Here is a 6,416-nt window from a genome sequence, read left to right as displayed (position 1 = left end):
TCCGGCTCCGGCTAGGACGCCTCCGAGCCTGCCATGGCCCCGCGCGGCGCCCCCTCCCCCGGCCGCCGGCGGCCGCCAATCAGTCCAGCTCCCTCGCCGGCTTGCCCGGCGCGGCTCCGGCGGGGGGCGCTGCGCTGGGGGCGCAGGATGCGAGGTCCCGCCGGGAGGCTACTGCTGATCTGTCCGTGCTTCCCTCTCTCGGGCGGTCCACAGGACGATGGGGTACCTCAATTCAGTCTCTGCCTGGCGGGGCCGGGCAGAGGCTGGGCCGCCCCGGGACCCATCCCTGGCCAAGGGAGTGAGCGCCTCCAGAGCCGCGAGCTTCTGCTTCCCGGTCTCTTTCTGGTTTGGCTCCCGAATGTCACCTCCTCCGGCTCCCGCCGAGCTCTCCCGCCGCCGCCCCCGCTGGTCCCTCCACGGCTCTTTCCGCAAGGCGAGTGGGCGCTCAGCCGCGGCGCGCAGCCCTGGCGTCCGACCCAGTGCAGCGCGGGGAGAGCGGGTCCAGCGTGGCGGACCCAGAGCCGGAGCGAGGCGGGGAGAGGGGGAGGGGAAGCGGAGAGGGAGGGGGCGGTCAGTGGCTGGGCGCGGAGCCGCCTCCACCGCTGCATCGCCCCCGCCCTCCCCTCCCCTTCCACAGCCGGCACCGCCCCCGCCCCGGAGCGCCCCCCACCCCCCGCGGGGGTCGCTTGGAGGGACCACAGTCTCTGTGGTTGGAGCGCAGCCCCGCCCGCACCTGCTTTGGCTGGGGGTCCTCCCACCTAAACTCTCCCTGGCTTCTTCCCCATCTTCCTCGCCCGAGACGGCCGCTTATCCCTGCATCCCGCGTGCCCCGCGGCCCTCTCCGCAGACCCCCGCCCTCAACTCCTTACCCCAGTTTGGGCAAAGAGCTGCACCGCTCTTTGTCCCAGGCCCAGGCCATGGCTGGTGGGTGGGCGCCGGGGGCCGGGGAGAAGGGCGGAGCGCTGTGCTGGGCTGGGGACGAGGCCGGGTGACGGAGGCGACGCCGGGAGTCTGCAGTGTGCGAGCGAGAAGTGAGCGCAGAGCGCCCGGCGAGCAGGTGCCTGTGGCGCGGAGAGCGCACGAGCGAGCCAGCGAGCAGCGGCCGTGAGTGACGGCAGAGGCGGCGGGGGTGGGGTGGGTGGGGAGCGCCCAGCACGACTCAGGGATCGGGAGGTTTCCGAGCGGGGGTGGGGTTCCTGCACCTCAGTCGTTGGCCCCTGCGTCCCCACTCGTTCCTCGCCGGCCGCGGCCCTCTCTTTACCGGGTGCAAGGCCGGGGGAATCCCCAGGCGGCGAGAGGTCGGGTCCACGACCGTTTGCCGGAGCCCATCCCCCTCCCCTGCATCCCCCGAATCCCTGAACCTCTCCCAGCCTTCACCAGGAGCTTGCCCCTCCCCAGCTCTCTGCGGGAGTGCAGTCTGGCCCCCAAAGGGGAACGTGGGGCCAGCTTGTGTTCCAATGGGCACACAGCTGTAGGGGCAAGTCCCGCAGCTGGGCTTGGGTCTCTCTTGCTTCCCTTCCCACGGGAGACCGGAATAGCGGATTTCAGTTTATCGGTCCCTATCTTCCTGGCCCTAACCTCTCAGCTCAGTCCTACAGGAGGGGGTGAGAGGATCCCCCCCCTCCGTGGGTTGACGGTTGACGTGTCTGTTTCCCAGGCTTAGCTTGCCAGCTTCCTGGAGGCACCACCAGAGTGTTCCGGGAGAGCCAGGGAGAAGGAAACCCACAGGGCAGATACTTCCCAGCAGCAGACCTGGTCATGCTGCCCAGGGCACACCCTCGCTGGGGAAGTAGCTTCAGTCCCTTCCTAAGCTTTGTTCTTACCAATAGGATGCTCCTGGACAGTGTGCCCTTTGCCCTTCCTGGGCCTGGCTTCCAGGATCCTCATCTGTGACCAAGGAGTCATTCCGACCCCCTCAGGCCACTGCTGCTCAGCTAGGGAGCCCTTGTTTGCCAAGGTCTGTGGCTGGGAAGGGACGAACGTCTAGGGCCTTCCTCTTCTTTCTGTTGTTTCTCTCCAGGGACCCTAACCCAAGGAGGCAGTTGCTAGCTGTCTTCTGTCATTTCATCCCCAGAGGGCCAGGAACCTTCCTGGAGAAACTGCCCTGGGCTGCTGAATGGCAGACCCTGCAGGCCCTACTGCTGTCCTCCGCTTCTGAAGGGAGGGGGCAGACTTGCACTGTGCTACGGAGATTCAGGACCTTGACAGGATTCTAGGAAAGCAGATTGATTTGGGGACTGATTCCAGGCAGGGCTCTGATGGCAAGAGCTAGCCCACTGTGCAGTGTCCGGCTTGGAGAGGCAGCAATTTCCTGTCCAGATACCAGATCCAAGCAGAGATGAATGGCCAGTGATCACGGACACACAAGGGGAGAATTCCCGCAACTGGAGGGTGTTACACCTCGGTCACCCGTAAGATCTGTGAGTCTTCTAAACCTGAACCACCTTGTGAGGTAAGGTGTGTCTTGCCCACTTCATGAGTTGGTGTTATTATTAACGAGAATGATGGCTATATTCTTTCATGTATCAGGCACTGGGTATACACATTCCGTGCATTAGTTCGCACCATGACAATCAAGTCACCCTTCTCAAACAGAAATCAGACCACTCTTTCTCTGCTCAGAACCCTGCAGTGGCTTCTTTTCCACTCAGGATAAACACCAGAGGCCTTGTAATGTCTGACAAGGTCAAACTATCTGCCTTTGTCTTCCACTCCATTGTTCTGTCATCTTGTGTTTTCTGTCCTTTCCCTGATCACTCTTTGTAGCCACACTGGTTTCCTTCCTACAGTGCAACACACTCTGGTCCCACCCCAGGGCATTTGCACCAGCTATATCATTTGATACAGGGGAATCATTTGATACAGAAGGATGCTCCTTCCCCATACCTGGTTCATAAACTCTGTCATGTTCTTCTGGCTTTAGTTAAGAAGTCGCCTTCTCTATGAGGATCCTGGGACCCCGTTTTTATAGTGCAGTCTGCACGCTGTCTTCCCCAGCACTCCCCTCACCCTGCTCTCTGTTTTTTCTCCTTCCCTTAGTACTAACTGCCTTCCAACATATGGTACAATATCCTTATTTATTGTTTCTTGTTTGTGGCCTGCAGTCTCTACTAGGATGGGGCTCTTTCAGTGCTTTGCTCACTAACATATCTCTGACCCCTAGACAGGGTCTGGCGTAGAGTAACCTCAGTAAATATTTGTGGAGTGAATGGATGAGCTCATATAACCCTTATAATAACCCTATGGGGTAGACACTGTGATTTCACTGCATTTTAGAGATGTTGTGGCCGAAGCTCAGAGAGCTTAAGGAACTAGCCCCAGGTCACGCAGCTAATAAGTGGCAGAGTAAAGCTTTAGCCCAGGTGTGTCTTAGTCTGGGGTCCTAATTCTTAACTGAAACACTCAAATTTTCCCTACTCCAGGTGACACTCTGGTCTCTGTACCTGCAGTTGGTATTGAGAGCAGGGCCCCTCTGCCCTTGGTTGATGGCAGCCTGAACCTGCCTTGCAGCTTCTTCCCTGCTCGTTGAAAGGTGCACAAGAGTTCTGTGTCTAGGGGGTCTGTTTGCTCTTCTGTCCCCTCTTACAGACTGTGAGGGCAGCAGCTGTGCTTTCACTCTCCGTGTCTTTAACTCCCAGCTAGGCCAGCCCTTGCTTAGGCTCAGTAAAAGTTGCAACTAGGAGAGCTTTAGTTGTGGCAGGAAGGGGCGCTTTCCCTCTTCCCCCCCTTTCTGCAGGGGAGCTCATTTCTTCTCGCTGTGTCAAGATGTGGGACAAAGCCTCAGTTGGAGGTTCTAAAGAAGGCATCTGTGATGGAGCATGTGTGTGGTTTCTCTGGTTCCTTTCTCAAAAGGAAACCTCTCTTTGGGGACACAGTCACTCACCCCACTCACCTGTAGCAACTGCCAGTGTCCCTTGGGTTCCCACAAAGATGCCCTGTTTAGAGGAAATGTTGGTCATGTGACGTGAGGCTGGTTTCCCACTGATGGACTTTTGAGAGCATTTCAGAATGGTGGCGTCTCTGATCCTGAACGTTCATCAGTAGATAGTAACAGACACCCTTTGGACCACAAGGTTTTTCTTTCCCTCTCTCCATTCGCAGGCTCCAAAATGCCTACAGGATCACAGTGTACAGGGACCTGGAGGTGGGCTGTCCTGTGATGTGATCACTAGGCCCTCCATGAACTGGACCCACCCATCCTGGGTGCTCGCCGGTGGCCACCCTCGTGATGTCATTCTGCACTGCTGTGATCAGGCTGCCCATTGGGGTATGCAGCGCTTGTCAATACCATTCTGTGGGTGGATTCACTAGACTCTCAGAGGCACTTCAAAAAGCGCTATTTAAAAACACTGCCTAGCCTTTCATGAAAGTACACTCAAATTACAGCCCTAAGTGAATGTGTTTCCTGGAACTCACTTTCAAAATTTATTTATTTTAATGCTCAGGTCCTCTTGGAGTTTAGGTTTCAATATTCTTGCTCGGCTGACCTTTCCTGTCCTCCCCATACCACGTACAGCAACATTGATTTTGGGTAATGTATTTTGATTTTAAGATGCAGCCCATCCATAAACTTTTCTATCAATGACCCCGGCACACTCTGTGTACCCGACAGCTTAAAGGGAAATACCAGATTTATGGGGGCTTTTATTTTTGGCCAATTTAGTCATTCACTGGCCATCACTGTCAGGGATAAAGGCCTGAAGTCCGGCCCCAGGACTACTCCTCTCCAAGGGCAAACATCAGGTCAGCTTCTCCAGATGCAGGTGGCAGAGGGTGGCCCTCTCTGTGCCCTGGCTGCTCCTAAGACATGGAGGAAGGCAAGTGGAAAAGCTCAGTCTGGGTTCCTGTGGTCCTTCTCTCCCCCGCCCTTCCAGGAGGATGACAGCGGGGCTTTGGCCCCTGCCTCGTAGGGAGACAAGAGAGGGCCCTCCGCTTGCTCGCACCATACCTCAGGGCCGTCAGGGAGGTGGGCCTGCCCTTGCCCCCGCCCCTGCCCGGGTGCACCCTGAGAAGTAGGCCTGGCTTGCAGTCCCAGGTCTGGCCTGTCATTGCTGCATTGGTGTCACTGCGCTGGGTCCCCTGTGCCTTGGGACTGTTTGTTTGCTTGTCAGAGACAGGATTGATTAGGCTTGTGGATTGCCTGGACAGATGGAATGAGGGGAGAAACTCCAGGCAGAGCCTGCTTCACCTCAAACATTTATCCAGCCAACATGTCCTGAGAGCCCAGTATTCATGTATCCGGCACATACATGTAGGCACAGACTTCATAGTGTGCAGCTTACAAGGGAGTCCGTAGCATCCTGCCTGCAGGGAACCTGCATTTGAGCCCAGGAGGGGGCAGAGATACACCTGCAGAGAAGAAACAAAACCTAAGCCCATTCGTCTCAGCCGTGTGTAACATGCGTCCCGCAGCCTACACACGCGCGAGCACACACACACACACACACACACACACACACACACCCCTAGTGGTAGCCTCGGTGGACAGGAGAGACCTGAAGTGGTCAGCTAGGCAGAGACCTGGGAGAGGCAGAATGCTTCAGGCAGATGACACAGTAAGTGCAAAGGCCAAGGGTAGGGCGGGGCGGGCAGTTGGAGGGAAGAAGGCAGAGCCTCCTCGGTGAGGGGTGCACAGTGGGACTAAGGGGGCGAAACAGGCAGGCGAGGGCACACGTAACTTTCTGACCACAGTAAGGATTTCTGTGCCTAGAACAGTGGGGTTCAAAGATGAATAGGACATGACCCTGGGTATGGAGCCTAATGGGGGAGCAAATCAAGCACAGAGTGACCCCAGTCCTGGCAGGGCAAGTTCAGGGAGGTAGGGAGTGGGAGGTGGGTCCTATCTGCTAAGACTTCCTGAACGTGTGGCCTTTTTGCTCAGGCCTGTGTGCAGAAAGGAATTTGACTGGCTTCAGTAGGCCTTGGTTAGGGTGCATCAGCATCCCAGAGTAGCGGCCTGTGCAGGGGTGTGGAGGCAGAGAAGAGTCCAGAAGAAGAAGTGTGACAGGACCATTGGCTAGTGTGGAAGGTGGCAAGGAGGAAGTCTGACTGACAACAGCGAGAGGTAGGGGTGGGAGCAGGGGAACGCGGTCCCGTGGAGGGACAGGTCAGGGAGCCGGGAGCTGGGAACAAGAGTAAGGGGTTGACCCAGACCTCTCCTTATTTGGCCCTAGCTCCAAGGAGGGGCCTTATGATGAGACCTCACCTGTCACCTTTACTTCTCCCCCCTCTCTTTGCACATGAGAGCTGGCTTGTGACAAACAGCACACTTGGTGTGAGGGTTTCAGGGTGAGCCCCACGGTGCCCAAGTCTTAGGGGTGAAGTGCCTTGCCCCACCCTTCCTGGTTCCTTGGCCTGCCACAGGTGCTTTGGAGCTTGAGGTGCAGTTGGGAAAGCCCCTGAGCCTCAGTGTGCCC

This window comes from Eumetopias jubatus, unplaced genomic scaffold (genome assembly GCF_037043125.1).
Source record: "Eumetopias jubatus isolate StellerSeaLion01/CBP00866 unplaced genomic scaffold, mEumJub1_p1.0 scaffold_10, whole genome shotgun sequence".
Lineage (NCBI taxonomy): Eukaryota > Metazoa > Chordata > Mammalia > Carnivora > Otariidae > Eumetopias > Eumetopias jubatus.
Note: the sequence above shows the minus strand (reverse complement) of the source record.